The sequence below is a fragment of the Macrotis lagotis genome, chromosome 5 (genome assembly GCF_037893015.1).
Source record: "Macrotis lagotis isolate mMagLag1 chromosome 5, bilby.v1.9.chrom.fasta, whole genome shotgun sequence".
Taxonomy (NCBI): Eukaryota; Metazoa; Chordata; class Mammalia; order Peramelemorphia; family Peramelidae; genus Macrotis; species Macrotis lagotis.
In genome coordinates, this window is record NC_133662.1 from 89,843,556 (window position 1) to 89,861,826 (window position 18,271).

The window sequence follows — 18,271 nt, forward strand, 5'->3', positions numbered from 1 at the left end:
ATAAAGGTGTGAGGTTAGATGTCAATTCAGGTCATTCTGACTCCAGGCTAAGTGTTCTATCCATTGTGCCTCCCAGCTGTCAAATAATGAGGTGCTTGCAGTCACATAATTAGTGTCGTAGAAAAAATAGATACCTCAAAATAGAATTTTTCAAAAATAATTCCAATCATTCAATATTATTTTCATTACACAATATAATCTTTTCATCAAAAAATGAGATGATAACCATTCTATTGTTAGCTTATGTGTATTGGTGTAAAGATTTGCAAAGTTCCTTACATCCAAAATATCATTTGGGTTCCCAACTATCCTGTTAAACAAGATTCCATTATGATACCAACTTTAGAGAGGGGAAAATCGAAGGTCAACTAGGTCAAGTACCCTAATCAGGACCACAAGGTTGACAAATGTCAGAGGAAGGATAAAATTTATTTTTAATTCTGGATGTCAATAATCAATGAATCTGTGTTCAAATAGATATTGCTCATGAATGTTTATGGAGAATTGGAGGCAAATGATCTTTGCCACTAGTCTCCTTTGACTGAAAAATTAAATACTACATATCCTTTGTTCTCTTATGTGTCTGCTTAGAATAAATAATGATGGTCAATGCTGCTGTTCCTGTTGCCCCATTTGCTACAGGCCACTGTTGCTGTCATTAAAGCCCCACCTGCCAAATCAGAAAGAATTATTGCTAACACAAATGTCTTTTCTGTCACTACAATGGTCACAGCTGCTGCAGTGACAAATACCACTGCTCCTTAGTGCCTATTCCCTAAATCCCAGAAGAGTGGAATCAACACAAATGATAAAAAGGATAAAGGAGACTTCTCATTGAGGCAAAGTTATCCTCCCTAGAATGAGCTCTATTTTCCTAAATATAAGATCTGAAGGGGGTAGGAATTCTTTCAAAAATTTTGTCTTAATGTTTGTAAAAGAAAAAATGTGAGGTAGTTGAGTTTTAGTTTCTAGGTTAAATAAATATGAAATAGTGCTGAACATGTCAGCAGAGGTGGCTTAGCAAACTTGAGAATGAGTTTGTACTTCTTTCTTTTATTCCCTTTTGATTTACTGTGTGACCTTGCAATGCTTAATCTTTGCTCAGCTTCCCTACCCCCCCAAACAAAAATACTTGTCCACTCAATCAAGGTATAAAATAATTCCTGCAATTTCAAAGAAATGTGGTCCAGATTAATGAGTTTGAACTCCAAAGATTAATACTCTGTAAGTAGCGATCATTTTTTTCAATAAGTATTATTTCACTATTTCAATTTTCTGAAACCACCCGAGACCCACATTCACCTACAGGGATGACAAACAATAAGATTAGACTAGAACAGCAAAATGATCTAAATTTGCACTCAACCTTCAGAAATATATTAACATCAATTTCTTTAGGATTAGGACAAAGATGAGGAGACAGATTCCAAAACAAAAAGACAATTTGTTCTTTAAAAGATCTTTCCCTAAGGCCTTCCCTCTGATTAAAATCAGGCCAGGGAGCAAAACCAGACCAGCAAGATACATTTTCAGAATGTTTACTGAAACTTGTTCAAAGAGAACCCGAAAGCTTTTACCAACAGGGCCCCAAAAAACCTAGAGGTTAGGTTTTTTTTTTGTTTGTTTCTTTGGTTTTTTAATTTGTAGCTGGGAATAGGTTAAAAAAAAACACTGATGGCATTCATTCAGATGGAATTGCCCACAGAACTTGGTAATTAGTAAAAACCAAACAAGAATGAACCTGGTGAGATACTGACTTAGAAATGTTGTACAAATTTTACTTTCCTCCCAATAAACCAAGTAATCAATCAACTATTCTATATTTGTTAGATCTTCTAGAATTTATTACCAATTTACATTCAAAATTTTTAAAGAATACTTTAAAAAGAACATTATTCCAAAAAAAGCAAAAAAAACCATTGTTCTTTCCTGTGAGCTTCTTTAGAGCAGCGATTTTATATCCTTTTTTTTTGTATTTCTATCATTAATAAAGCATAATAGAATTTCTTTCACTTGGTGAAGGTGCCTCATGCTTATTAACTGATTGACTTACCAGTCAACTTTGATATCCCATCCTGGAAAGGAGATGACCTTGCAATTTTGAAAGCAAAGACAATGATAAAAGCACTGAAAGGTCCTCTCAAGGTACAAAGGTTCAAGTATGACCTTCACAATGAGGTGTTTATTTGATCAAAAGTACAACTGACTTTTATGTAGAGAGGTTCAACAACCAGGAGATTTGCCACTAAATGTTAAGGATGGGGAATGGAGAGAAGAATTTCATGAAATGAATAAAGTATGGAGAAGATACAATTTGGGTCTCTGGAGACCATCTCTATAACTAAATCAGTGGTTATTTAATGTATCAAGGTATTAATTTTAAATGATAATAATGGTATAGTAATAAACATTAAGAGTTAAAAATCACTTTATATTTATCTTATTTGAGCCTCAAAATAATTCTGTGATATTTCTCCAGGAAACATTGCAATTATCACTTTGGAGATTAGGAAAATGATACTGAGAGGTTTAAATTAATCAAATGTCAAATAACTTTAGGAAGTATCAGAATTTGTGTATCAGAAAATATACAGGATTTGTATCTGTATCTGTTGATTATATCTTTTTTTAAGGTTTTTTGCAAGGCAAATGGGGTTAAGAGGCTTGCCCCCACACAGCTAGGTAATTATTAAGTGCCTGAGGCTGGATTTGAACTCAGGGACTCCTGACTCCAGGGCCGGTGCTCTATCCACTGCCACCTAGCTGCTCCTTGTTGATTATATCTAACAATTTAAACATTGTTTCATTGTTTATAAAATACTATACATTCACTTTGTAGAAAATTTGCACTCTAGATCTCATCACACCTACTTTCCAGAAGGTCATTGTTTGCTAAGAAGGAAAGAAATTGGGGCGGCTAGGTGGCACAGTGGATAGAGCACCGGCCCTGGAGTCAGGAGTCCCTGAGTTCAAATCAAGCCTCAGACACTTAATAATTACCTAGCTGTGTGGCCTTGGGCAAGCCACTTAACCACATTGCCTTGCAAAAACCTAAAAAAAGGCAAGAAGTCTACAATATAACATCAAAGAAATAATAAATGATCATAACAAATTTAAACGTAAAGGCAGCATTGTATAAGGTTGGGCTTAGAGTTGAGAAGACAGTTTTGACAGGTACTTATAACTGACCCTATGAGGCAAATCACTTATTATCCATTTACCTTAGACAAAGATATAAGACTTATCAACCAAATCGCTGAGTTGGAGAGATTGGAGTTAAAGAGGAAGTTTCCTGCCTTGAAAGAATTAATCATTAATCGCTTGTATATTCAAGTAAGGAATTTTTAATTTCTCATTTCTATTGTTTTTAAAATTTTATAACTGTTGCTATGTCTTTCACAAAATAATAAATAATTAGTACAAAGAAATATTGTTGGAAGAGTACCTCTGGCAACACATTTTGTTGTACTCTGCTTTTTAATAGATAAATGCTAAATAGTATGATGTCAAAGTCCAATCAATTTAAAAAGGGCAAAGCTGTATTTCTTTGTAAAATCAATCCTGCCTATTTGTTGGGGTTTTATTTTTAGGTTTTTGCAAGGCAAATGGGGTTAAGTGGCTTGCCCAAGGCCACACAGCTAGGTAATTATTAAGTGTCTGAGACCGGATTTGAACCCAGGTACTCCAGACTCCAAGGCTTTATCCACTACGCAACCTAGCCACCCCTGCCTATTTGTTGTTAATACCTTTTTTATTATGTCCCAATGTGATTATAGATGAATCAATGAACATTTTTTTAAAGTCAGAAAAGTAAGCATATACTTTGGTGGTTTTTTCATGTCTTTTCAGTCACTTTTACCAGTATAAATAAACAAGGTTGAGTATTTTGCCAGGAATCAGTCAAGCTGATTGACCTATCATTTGCAGATTTTATTCTCTTCATTTATTTCAAATTTGAATCCTTTGTCCTTTTACACTCCTCGAAAATGTCTTTCATTCTTTAAAATCTTTCAAATATGATTGACAGCCATCACATCTAGTAGTTTCTTCAGTAACATTTGGCCCAAGGCAGCTCATCTGTACAGGGTATCTTGAATTTATTAAGGAATGCTAAATTACTTTCTTTCTTACTGATTATGTGTATAATCTTTATATTACTTATTTTTATCCTAGATTTTCTAGTTCAAAACCTTTTATACTTAGATGAGAAAACAAAAACAAAATAAAAACGAAGATGATCGTTCCATTCACATTTAATAACTACTCTCTTTTTTGAGTCTATATTTTTGTTTCCATTATTTCCATTCTTTCCACTCTCCAAAAACATAACTATTCATATTGCCTCTAGATTTCAATGTTAACTTCAACTATTCAGACCCTTATAACCTTTGACATTGTTTTAGGGTCTTACCATGCTTTCATATTAGTCACTTGGTCCATGCCTTACCTTTTCTTTTCCATATATAGTTTTTATGGTCTTCATAATTTCATAGAGTGCTTCACAACATTCTTTGCCTGTGTTCCTTATAAATCAACTTGTTCTTTTTATAATCCTTTGAAAACAGGTCTTATTCTGTATGTCAATCTTTATCCACATTTTCGTTTCTTCTCTATTCCAAATTCTGCAAATATCAATTGATTATGTATGACCTTCAACCCCAGAAGACATTCCTCTGTATTCTATCCTAGAAACTACTTTTCCCCTGTTATTGAGAATTAGATCTAGAATGGAATTTCATCTTGTTGGTTCTTTCATATTTTATGCAAGCCTTTCTGCAAAAAATCTCAAGCAAAAAAGAAAATATACAGCAAATTTGTCTTATAATGGTAATGTTTCTCAGATAAAGACAGAATGAGTTAAAATTATAAAAAAGAGTCATTTCTGCATTTGTAAATAATAAAAGGATAAAAACTGACAATTTTTAGAAGAAATCAAAACTTTTTATAGTCAATAAAAATACACTAAATAATTACTGATTATATAAACACGAATTTTAAAAACTCAAGGTACCATCTCATACCTATCAAACTAATGAGACAGAAAAAGGAAAATGACAAATGCTGGAGAGGATACAGAAAAATACAAACACTAATGTACAGCTGGTGAAGTTGTGTTCTAACTATTCTTTTTTTCTTTTTCTTTTTTTTTAGGTTTTTGCAAGGCAAATGGGGTTAAGTGGCTTGCCCAAGGCCACACAGCTAGGTGATTATTAAGTGTCTGAGACCAGATTTGAACCCAGGTACACCTGACTCCAAGGCTGGTGCTTTATCCACTATGCCAGCTACCCACCCCCATGTTCTAACTATTCTGAAGAAGAATTTGTAACTATCACCAAAGGATTGTAAAACTGTTCATAGTTTTTCAACAAACAATACCACTATTTAGGTCTGTATTCCAAAGCTATTTAAAGTAGGGAAAATGATAGAAAGATAGAGATAAAAGACAAAGATATATAATATATAAACATATATATAATACTCAGATAAATGAATATACATATATGCAGATACTTTTATGTAGATATATATACATATATATTCATATATATGTACATAAAATATTTATAAGAGCTCCTTTTGTGGTGGCAAAGTTATAAATTTCATAGATGTCCATCAAAACAGTTGTGATACATGATTATGATGGGATACTATCTTGCTATAAGAAATCATAAGTAGAATGGTTTTAAAAAAACATATGAACTCATAGAAAGTGAAGTAAATGGAACCAGAAGAACATTATATACATTAATAGCATTATTGTAAAGATGAACAATTTTAAAAGACTTAGCAACTCTGATCAAGACAAATATCCAAGACAACTGTAGAGGATTCATGATTAAAAATGTTAACTACTTCCAGAGAAGACAAGCAATGGGTTCTGAATATAGATTGAAGCATACATTACCCATTCTCCTTTTCTTCATTTTGTTTGCATCATGGCTAACATGGAAATATTCTTTGCTTAATTTTACATGTATAATTGATATTATATTGTTTACCTTCTCAATAGATGGAGGAGCTATGGTAGGGTGGAGAAAAATTAAAAACTCATTATTTTAAGAAAATGAATACTAAAAATAAATAAATAATAGGAAAAGTACAATAAAATATCAAATAACCCTTTCTATTTTTCTGCAATGAGAGTATTTTACCTCTTATTGTGTCTCATTAAAATTATTGTCTTTTCACCTTTTAATTATGTAGATATTTTCAAAACAGGAAAAAAGAAAAGTTAGAGTGGGTCTTTTCTTATATTTTCTTTCTAATGAAAAAGTTTAAGATCAACTACTCAAAAATACATGAATTACCTATTGACCTGATTTTCCATCCAAATTAATATTTTATGCCCTGAAATAAATATTACATATTAAATTCCAGGCATTAATGTTTGTTTCTTTACAAATAAAAAATTGAAAATTTTGAATGAATTTGGTCCTCATGCAAAAGGATATAGCATGCTAATAAGAAAGGTCATGTTTATACAGAGAAATTATTTCTATCAATTTAACATGTGAATTATATATCAAATATAAATTATAGGTAAATGTTTTGATGAAAATCTGTGATTTAATGAAAAAGGTCATTTTTCCAAAGTTCCAAAATTAGGTACATAATGATATATATTGCTATAAGCAAAAAAAAAAAAGCTCTTCTATTGTGCCAGTTTAGTTGTTTGTACTGGGGAGGAGTAGAGTATTTGTTGTTATTGCTGCTAAAGGAGGTCTGCAGGCATCCTTCTCTTCATAAATCCTATTAGCAATTATTGGTTTATTCATAATCATAATATCTAATAAGAATCAAATACATTTGGGTCCCAATGGGATATTCTTTGAAAGATATGGAGCAAGACCAAAGCATGTCTTTATTTTTTTTATCTAAATAGTACTTTTTCAATTACATATAAAATTAGATTTATAAATTAATTTTTGTAAAATTTTGAGTTTCACATTTTTCTTCTTGCTTTCCCTTCCCCCCTCCAAGAAAGCAAGTAATATGATAAAGTTATACATGCACATTCATGTTAAACATCTTTTCATATGAGTCACGTGGGAAAGAAGAATTAGAACAAAAAGGGAAACCATTAGAAAGAAAAAGTAGCTACAACAACAAAACAGTAAAAATAATATGCTTTGATCTGCATGGAAATTCTATAGTTCTTCCTCTGAATGTGGATGGCATTTTCTATCACAAATCTTCTAGAATTGTCTTTGATTACTGTATTGCTGAGAACTACAAATTGTTTACTTCATAGTTGAGTGTCACACGATGTTGCTGTTGTACAATGTTCTGGTTTTGCTCACTTCATTCAGCTTCATTTCATGTAAGTCATGCCAGGGTTTTCTGAAATTGCCCACTCATCATTTCTTATTCATATATCACAACTTTTTCAGTCATTTCCCAATTGATGAACATACCCTCAAATTCCAATTCTTTAACACCACAAGAAAATCTGCTAAAAATAGTTTTGTATATATGGATCTTTTCCTCTTTTTAATGATCTCTTTGGGAAACAAACTCAATAGTCCCTTTGTTGGATCAAAGGATATGCACACTTTTAAAGCCCTTTGGACATATTTCCAGATGGTCTCTAGTTCACAACCCCACCCCTAGTGTAATAATTTCCCAGTTTCCTCTCATCCCTTTCAACATTTAGCATTTTTCTTTTCTGTCTTAGTAGTCAAACTGATAATTGTGAGATAGTTACCTCAGAGTTGTTTTAATTTTGATTTCTCTAATAAATATTGATTTAGAGAATTTTTACATTACTATAGATAGCTTTTAATTTTTTCATCTAAAAACTGCCTATTCATATCCTTTGAGCTATTATCAATTAGAGAATGACTTATCTTCTAAATTTGACCCAATTCTCTCTATATATTTTAGAAATGAGTCCTTTATCAGAAACATTGCCAGTCAAAATCATTTCCATGCTTTCTGCTTTCCTTCTAATTTTGGTTTCATTGATTTTGTTAACATGTCTTTTTTAGTTACATTTTATTAGCAAATGTCAATAAATATATTCTTTTTGAATTTATGGATGGATATAACTAGAAAACAATTTCTAGAAAATAGTAGTCATCTACCATTAGTCATAAGTGTTCTTTAAATGCTTGTAAAGTCTGTTTGTGTTTTAATAATTGGAAAAAGAATTTAATCCTTTATCTTTCAAAATGGGATTAATTCTTAAACTTTTATTTGAATTATACCTTAGTCTCCTTTCATGGCTAATTCCTGATACAATTACGTGAATGTTATTGAAAGACAGAGTGATAGATCTATGTAGCTAATATTTGGGGTGATCTCAAGAATAGCTTTTAAAATTTAATAGTTGAAAAAAAAAGTGTTATTAGCCATTAACATTAGATGAAGCTTCTGTACTTAGTTTTAACACAAAGTCTAGACTCAATATGAATATGTAATTATGGATGAAATGTGTATTCACATCCCATAGCATACCCCTGTAAAATTTAATGAAATGTGAATTCCCAGTGTTAATTGCTTGTTTTAAAAGTATAAAATAAATCCATTGTAAGCTTTCCTTAAGCCATCAACAGTTTCCCCAGATTTTAATCTACAGTAGGGAAGGTCAATTTTGATAGTCTCTCAGCATGTTTTGAAAGGATTAAAGCATGAAAATGTGTTTTATCTGAAAGTTTCCTCTTCCAGCTACATTTTAGGTTTACTGATTTAGCTTCAAACATGAGCTTGCTTCACGAAGGTCATATCTACTTGATTTATTCTTTGCTGCTGGGTCTATAGTTCCCCAAATTTAATATATTTTGCTTTTAGTACTTGCCACTGCTACACAAATTAGAAACCAGATCCTGCAAAACAAAAATTCCCTCCTCACCTGTTGTTCCAACCTATTTTTCAAAGGGTGAAACTTCATGACTCAAAGGCAGGCATTTAAAAAACACAAAACTCATTTTTTTACACATAGATTCAGAAGTTAGGGGAAGTAAATGTTCAGAGATTTCCCCCCCCTCCAATCTTAAAACTTGATCATGGGATCAGAGAAACTGACCTTTGACAAAGTCAGTTTTATGTAAGAGACATTGGAGTCATCAATGGATTCTTACTGTTATAGATGTTTTCCTTTATTCTCCCTATCAAGGTGATTGTTATATTTAGATTTGACATTTTAGTTACTTTCATTTGTAGAGTGGAAAAATCAGAAATCAACTGGATTTAAAGCAAATAAATTTTGAATCAAGTGAGGCATTTTCAGAGTTTCTCACTCTGTAGGGCTATCTTGCTGCATATGATTCAATCAATTATATGTACGCAGGCTGAATCATGATTAATATATAAAGTTTTTTTCATACAACTTCTTTATTAAGGACCTCAGAAAGTGCACTCTAAGAAGTAGTAAGATAAAATAAAACTATGATGATATCTAGTTTGTCAAAAACATGCATATAACCTCTTGTAACATTTGTTAGAGAGATACCCATTACTTATTGCATTTATGCTGAGTGATGACTTCTATTAATAACTATTTTGTTACTCACTGTATGTAATTATTTAAAACACAAATTGGACTCATTAAACAATGAAAATCTTAAGTATAAATATATTCTATCGGTTTGTTATCATTGAAATATGAGGTCAGGAGGCAGAGTTCTTTGTGAGGACATTCAAATACAATAAAAATGGATTAACATTTAACATAATAGCAAAATTTAGCCTCTTTGGGATTTACAATGGTAGAAACAGGAAAAGACTCTTTATAGAGGCATGAACACATTTTTAAAAATCCTTCCCACTTACTATGGCAGAAAACATAAATTATATACTTTGTACCCAGCTGTAATGGGAGGCATAGGCAGCTGCTCCCAATTTACTGCACAGAACCATTGTACATGTTGTTTGATGCACAAATTACTTGTAATTTCTAGAAGTGCATCTTTGCAGTTTGATATTTTTAAGCAATGAACGAAGAACTTGGAAAGTTGTGGGCTTTTGGAGGAGATAATGCAACAAAAGTTTTACTCTTGCTGAATGATTTTCTCCCCAGTAATCACTAACAAGAATCTATTCTATAAAGTACAAAGATTAAGAGGAAAAATGTATGATGCTTACCATGAATTCTGGGTAACTAGTACCTGAAATTCAGGGAATTGCTAGTTTATAATGCTTCAACTAAGTCTCTCTCTCTCTCTCTCTCTCTCTCTCTCTCTCTCTCTCTCTCTCTCTCTCTCTCTCTCTCTCTCTCTCTCTCTCCCCAAAACCTCAGGAAATCTGCACCTGAGAAAAATCTGTTACTAATGTTAACAAGGGAAATAATTAGAATCATTAGTTATAGCTAAATTGGAATCAAGGGTATTTGGGGACTCAGCAGCAGAAGTAAAAGAAATTGTGCCTTTAAGAATAAGGAAAGAAGACTAAAAGAAAGGGAGGAAAACAGGAAGCAAATAAAAAAAATTTCCAAGGAAAAAGCAGGACAGAAGTACAGAGCATGTGTATTATAACCTATATGGAACATATTAATTAATGGGATAGATATTTTCACACAAGGATTGCAGAGTCCATATATCCACATTCAGTTCATACCATCTTTTATGTAGAAGGGTAGACATAAGGGATATAATATTTTTAAAATGACATAATAATTTCTTTCAAGAAACTTACATTCTATTTGTAGTGGGTGGAAAAATATATTCAAATTAATATAATGAATGGGAAGAGTCATGCAAACTATTTGATAATTTGAAAAGGTAGAGAACTTTTAACTTTGGAAATCAGGAAAAGCTTCACAGAAGACCCTGAGTTGAGTACTAGAGGAAACAAATGATTCTGAATTCACACAAGTGTTGTCCTTCCAATGATATTGCCATTGCTACAAGCAATTATAATCTCCACACTGCCTTAACTTATAACCAGTTTATAATACAGGGGAGAAAAGTACTCTCATGACCTTAAAATCCTTTATAATTTATCTCTTACTTTCCTACAGAGTTACATAATAGAGACTCCCACCTCATATCTGGTTTTGATTCCAAATGACATAGTGTTTTCCCAAAATGAAATCTACCACCTCTAAAAGATTGACTGTGATTGATCACCAAGATCATTCCACTTCACTGCTAGTGCCCTCCCTGCCTAAACTACCTCATGTTTCTTTGAATTTATTGTCTATATACTTGACTATATGCCTATTGTCTTTCCTGGTGGAATATACACAGGGGTATGCTGGTAAATATTTAAGAACTGACTCTTCAAAAGAAATTGTACACAGAACACACTTTAAGATTTAAACTATACCCATAACATGTAAGAATGTCTTGAGAACATGCAAATGTAATAAATTTGTGTATATTTGTAAATAAAATTTAATAGAATTAACATATATGATGATATTGAATATAAAATGAGAAGCACTTTAACACTCAGCACAGATTATCCCTTATTTAAGGAAAAAGCACAACCAAAAATTAAAAAGTGAACTATTTATGAGGAACTCTCTATGTCTTCCCTTTCTAGTTTAAATATTAGTTCAAATTTTGACTTTAAGTACAGAGGAATCATACTATTCAAGTGAGGTATAATCATTCCTCTCCTATTTCACAGTTACAACATTGAATTACCATTTGGGCCCCCTTTTAAAAGAGGACAATTAAAGAATGATCATTTGGGAAAAATTTCAAGAAAGAATTTTTATAGTTTATTAAGAAAGTATAGATCTAAATAAATGACCTTTGGGAAAATGCACAAGTACATTCTTTAACAGGAAAAGAAACTATTAAGTATAATGTAGTAGTTATAAATTAAAACTTACTTCTGAGGTTGTATTGACAGACATGAAAAACAAAATCATTAGACAATACTTAAGATTTTAATGTCCAGTCAATTTCATAACCTAAGACACTACTCAGTAAATTAGTAGAACTGCCTGATGCTTAGACCTCTCAGCCTAAATCACAGTGAATATTTGGAGAATAGTATGTCCAAAAGTTTCTGAAATGGGTTTTGATGATATGCATGCAATCAGTGACTAATAGTGACCACTATTATCATATTTCAAGACAAAATTTGAATGACAGGAATGTTTTTATCATTTTCATTTAAAAAAAAAGTAACAACCTCCTATGAGCTCAGTAGATAAAACCATATACTACACTTTCCAGGGAAGTAGTTTAAATTTTTTCACTTAGCACTTAGTGCTTAATACAGTATCTAGCACTGAGTCTAGCAAATACTCAGATGATATAGATAAATCTCTCGAACAAACATGTCAAACATGCAGCTGTCCCTTCTTTGCTCCCCCATTCCCACCCAGAAGTCCATGAATTGTAAAAAGCTGTAATTGGGAAAGGTTAATAAAGCAAATAAAAATACAACGAACCATAGATAATGTTAATTTGTGGGGGTTTTTAAAAGTTAATTTGCAACCTCAGGAATTCTTATGTATTGTTTAGTGGTTCCTCCTTCTATTTGAGATGACTTTGTCAAGTCATTTCAGATCTAGGATCTGAGTTTACTTTCTCAAAAAATTAGAGGACTGGACTTCAGGGACTCTACCAAATCTGAAATGCTAATACTCAATCAACTAATGAATATTTATGTATTGCCTATTAAATGCAAAATACTGTACCTACCATTGGAGATACATAGATGATAAAGCATTAAATGTTCCCTGTATCAGCAACACCCAATAAAGGCATATTATCTATTAGCTTTTATTTTCAATTTGTTATATTTTTTGTTCATTTACCAACTTGTCAATTATTCCTCTATTAAAGTAATTTTATCTGTATTTTTCAATTACACTGTCATATCCATATACATGGAGAAAGAATATAATGTTAAACCAAAGTAGCCAAATGATTTGACTCTGAAAGGAAGGCATTTACTTATGGAAGTACCTGGTAAACAGTACTGACAAATATTGACAGAAGAGAAAGACAAATGAACAGCAAATCCTCATTCCCAGAACTCAATTTAGTATCATTCTAAAGCCCACATACCAAAACCATTTGGCTACCCATGGCTTAAAAGGTCCAGGGAAAAACTTCAAAGGAAGAAATAGAAGGGAAGATGGGGCTTTGAACCTCCAAGTTTCTTTCAGAGTGAAAAAGTGAATTTGCCAACAAACCACAGATGTTCACCACATGAACAGGTGAAAAAATATTACTCCTTTAAATATATCTATCAAAGTCTTCTTTGCCTTTCTGTTATTTCATTTTAAATGGTGGCTACTATTCAGCTGTTTTCTGATCAAAACTCCTAACAAGTTAAGGCAGACTGTGTGACTTCATTAACTATGGTGAACCAGAATCCAAGGGCCTTTTCTGGGCCTCCTCTCTCAGCATATGTAATTTTCTAATTGCTGTTCTGCAAAGCAAGGACTGCAATTAGAAAAAATGTGATCTGAGGACACAATTTGCCTGAATGCTATTCAACACAATTTGCTTTCTGAGCACTGTCTCCTTGAATTGAAAGTTCTGCTTCAAAATCTTGTGTGTTAGAATTGACTGGTGATTCAGTTTGTGGCTGGTGTGGGTTCCATGGTCTTCCTCCATTTTTCTGTTTTCATCATATCACTAGAGTGCTCATTAGCATCATTAACACCTTATGGCTGTTACAAGACTCACTAGCACTTCCCCCAGGGTGTAGGTAGATGAAGTAGGAAGAATTGTAATTCAGTTCTGACATTTTCTTATACTCATGAAAAGCATTGTTAACATGTTTTAAAGGGGATGAAATGGATATAACTATATAAGTGACTAGAACATTGGTGTTTATCTGGTGGTGTGGGATAAGGCATATTCACTCATTATCTCCCAGTGGGCTGCCATTTTAATATAGCATAGAGGAACTAAAAACAGAAAACATCATTCAGATTCCAGAACTAATTATAACATGTGTGACTTCAGCAGATTCCTTCACCTCAGTGGTCACCAATGTCTTCACTTATAAAATAAGCATAGTATTCAATTTCTGTGTATCTACTAACTGATGTTTGTCTTTCATTCACAAGGAAGACTATCATATCAGGGAAGTGATGCTACAACATGCAAGTGAATTGAATTTAGAATATAATTTGGTACAGTGCAACAGGTGTTAGATTTGGAGTCAAAGAACCTGGGTTTGAATGACAGATCTGCCAGTAAATAGATATGTGATCTTGGATAAGTTACTTCAACTTTCCAGAACTCAGTTTTCTCATATGAAAAAAGTGAGATTGGACTAGATCTCTAAGGTGCCTTTCAATTCTTAATCAGGGGTAGATTTGGGTACTCAAGAATGTGAGTATTCCTTTCATGTATTATAACGAATGTGTCATGTAAGCATAAGCTATTATGTGGAAAGAAGTTCTAATGTGGGGTGGCTAGGTGGCATAGTGGATAAAGCACTGGCCTTGGAGTCAGGAGTACCTGGGTTCAAATCCAGTCTCAGACACTTAATAATTACCTAGCTGTGTGGCCTTGGGCAAGCCACTTTACCCCATTTGCCTTGCAAAAAAACTAAAAAAATGTTCTAATGTTAAAATGGCCTAAATTAATTGAATTAAATATTGCTTTTAGGTGACTCAGTACATTGAACAGAATGAGTATTAGTACTCTTAGGGGCATTACTATTGGTAATAGTTTTATAAGCTTGTGATTCCTCATCCCCCCACTTTCCACTCTTTTTTATATGTGTATACCTTAAATGGGGAGTGAATTCTATTTGGTTTCTTTAACTTGGTTCATCACCCACATTAAGACAGTGAGTAGATAAAATGAGAAAGTCAATGAAAATGGAAAACTATAGTACAATACTTTACACTTATATAGTATTTTTCCCTATGAGAATCAAAATATTTTATAGCTATAATATAAATTTTCATAGCATTTTTGGAGCAAATCATTGAAATAAATTATTATGTTCATTTTGAATATGGCATAGATAAACTAAATATCTTATCCAAGGCACATACTAACAAAGCCAAAAATAAAACCTAGGTTTTCTGTTTTTCATCTGCATTTTTTCTGTTCTTTCCTCAATTCTGAATCCTGATGAAAAAACCCTCAAATTTTTAAAAAAAGTTATCAATAAAAATTTAAAGAAGTCATTTTATATATGCCACTAATTCTAAGAAATAGAAAATGAGAATTAAAACCCACAAAAATAAAGTACATACTATTGATCAAGTTGTGTTTTTGCCCCACTCAAAGCATTATGTTCATTTCAATATAGCTTCATTTTGTTTCAAAAATTTTTTAAAATAACAGTTCTATTTTTAAAAAAACAAATAACAATTGCCCTTACATCTATTTAGCATGTTAAAGTTCTGTAGTGTTTTACATCCATTGTATAATTTTATACCTATAACAACCCAGTGAAGGAAATACTATTATACTGCCCATTGCATAGCTAAGAAAACTGATATTCAGGGAAGTTTAAAGACTTTCTAAGAATCATATATCTAAATATCTGAATCAAGATCGGAACCAAAGTCTTATTTTCTTCACTCTAGTGCTCTATCAGTTCATTATGAGCCACTATCTTTCAATGAAAATATTTTGAAACAGCATTTCACACAATTGTATAACTGAATACTTACTAAAGGAATACTTACTCTAAAATACTTTTAAAAATAAACTTTTCAAGCGAAAACATTCTTATTCAAAGATTATGAGACTGACATAGGTAATTTAATTATATAACTGATATTTATTCTATACTTCAGTGGGGCAATGTGACAAAAGCAGACTAAGTAGGTCACACAGAAGTAATTGAGTGTACAATGGTTAGAGCATTGCACCCAGAGTCGGGTTTTTGATTTGTTTTTGTTTTTATTCAATTATTTAGGTAAACCTGGGGATGGGAAAATTTGTAACATATGTAAATATATATGTATATATATATATATATATACATATACATAAATTATACATCATAAACATTGTATGCTATTTGTATTGGTTTAAAAAGTGATTAGTAGTCCATTAGCCACATGGCTTATCTTTTCATCCTATTCATGATGAAAGCAAGTCTCATTTGGTTGGGTCTAGGTGAAAATTATTCTATTGAAAAATGATCATTAAAAGTGACCTACAATCATTTTAATGTTTGAATAAAATGATATAAAACTAGACTCGTGGGTACTGGATAGATTGACCATCCAGCTGTGATAGATGATTTAGCTTTGGTAGTCAAGTTTAGAAAATAAAAACAAGGAAACATTATTGGAATAGGTTGTCAGGGATCTTTTTTAGGCTTTATGATCTAGGAGAGAGAAGGCAAGAATTGCACTAGGAAGTTGAGATATTCATAGTAATATATCAGTGACAAGAGCACATGGACTTGGACTTGGACTTGGACTTGAAATCAAAAGACCTTCAATCAGTCCCAAATTCATTACACAAAGGCTCTGTGACTTGAGTGAATTAATTCCTTCTTTACTCTCATTAGAAAATAGAAGTATAGAATGATTTCATATATGTGTGTGTGTGTATATATACTTTTATTATATCTAATATCTCTAATGATAGCCATCTCTGGAACTGCAAGGAAGGAATGAAAGGAAGGAAAAAAGAAAAAAATAAATTTATACAATAACTTTATTATTTATTTAAAAGGAATAGCAAGTTATACATGATAGATTTACAGTTTCTTGTGCTATTTTTTATATTAGGATATGGAAATGATTGTTTTATTTCATAAGTTAAAAATAAAATAAATAAAAATTTTAAAAAGCATTTAAGTATATACTGTTTGCCAAGAACTATGTCACATATTGGGAAAACAAGTAAAAAGAGTCTCTACCCACTAAGAATTTTTATGTCAAAAGTATGGTGAAAACAACACTGGTTTTGAATTTGAGGACCTAGGTTCAAATCCCAACTCTGAGACTTACTACATATGTGAACTTTCGTAAACTACTTACCTTTCACCCCACTTTTAAAAGAAAAGGTTGATGCCTTTCCAATGCAATAACTGTCAAAAGAGATAATATATACATGTAAAATTATCCTTCAAAAAATAATGCTTTGGGATGGTAGTATGGTGAAAAGGAAGCCCTTGCTACTAGTTTTGAGATTTGAAAAGACCTTGAGTAAGAGACCATGCATAAACTAAGCTTTCAAGGCATCTAGGGATTCTAAAAGATTTAAATTAGGAGAGAGTTCACTAGAGAATCTTCCAGGGTGGAGTCAAGAAGGCAATTAAAGGTAGTGTATTACTTCTAGAGCTAGACTCAATGCAACCTTATTTTTAATTTTTTTAAATTTTTGTGCAAGGCAATGGGGTTCAATGACTTAAGGTCACACAGCTAGATAATTATTATGTGATTGAGGCTGGATCTGAACTCAGTTCCTCCTGATTCCAGGACCAGTACTCTATTGATTGCATCACTTAGCTGCCCCCCAACACAACTTTAAATGAAGCCTTTACACAGAACTTAAAGCTACAGATCCTATCAAATAAAGAATTAACTGAGTTCTCAACTCAAGATATTATGGAGGATCTTCAGGAAAGGTCTCTTTCTTCTGGGGTAATGGAGAAATATAGTCCAGCATAGAGGGGAGTCCAGGAAAGTCAGTGAGAGTCTCTTAGCCACAGCACAGCTAAGGTTCCTGCTCATAAGCCACCATGATGGGTCACAACCCCAGATTGTAAGACGAAGTCCGAGGCTGGGAACTATGTAGGAATTGGCTGGACTGGGATAGGAAGGAACCACTGCATAGGCAAAGCCTTGGCAAAAGGAAGAAACAAGCTACTGCCAAGCCAATGCCTGGGCTGTATAGGCAACACTGAGACAAGCAATAAGCCAGGGACCATTTCCAGGTCCTAGTACAAACCCTTGGGTCTATACTCCCTTTATCCCAGGAGCAGAGATCAGCTATCAAAATGAGGGGGGATAAAGAGCACTAACCATAGAAACTATCCTGATAGGGATGATAAAAATGCAATATCAGAAGAAGAAAGCAGTGAGAAATTGCCTAAACCTCAGAGAAGATTATGAATTGACCTCAAAAAGAATTTAAAAAACCAAAGAGGACTTCTGGCCACGATGGCAGAGAAAAGCCAGGAACTTTAAGTTCTCCAGGGTTTCCCTCAGTAATGATATCAATCAAGTCTCTTAACAGATTTTGGAACAATAGACCCCCACAAAGGAACAGAGGGGAACATCTTCCAGAAAGGGCTCTCTTAGGAGGTGCTCAAGGCAGGGAACAGAATCCCAGGGCAACAGCAGTGGAACTAGCCTGAACTGTGGGAGTGGAAGATTTTACAGCTGGGGTAGTGTGGAAGGTTGGAAGAGCTCCAGCATGCTAGGAAAGTT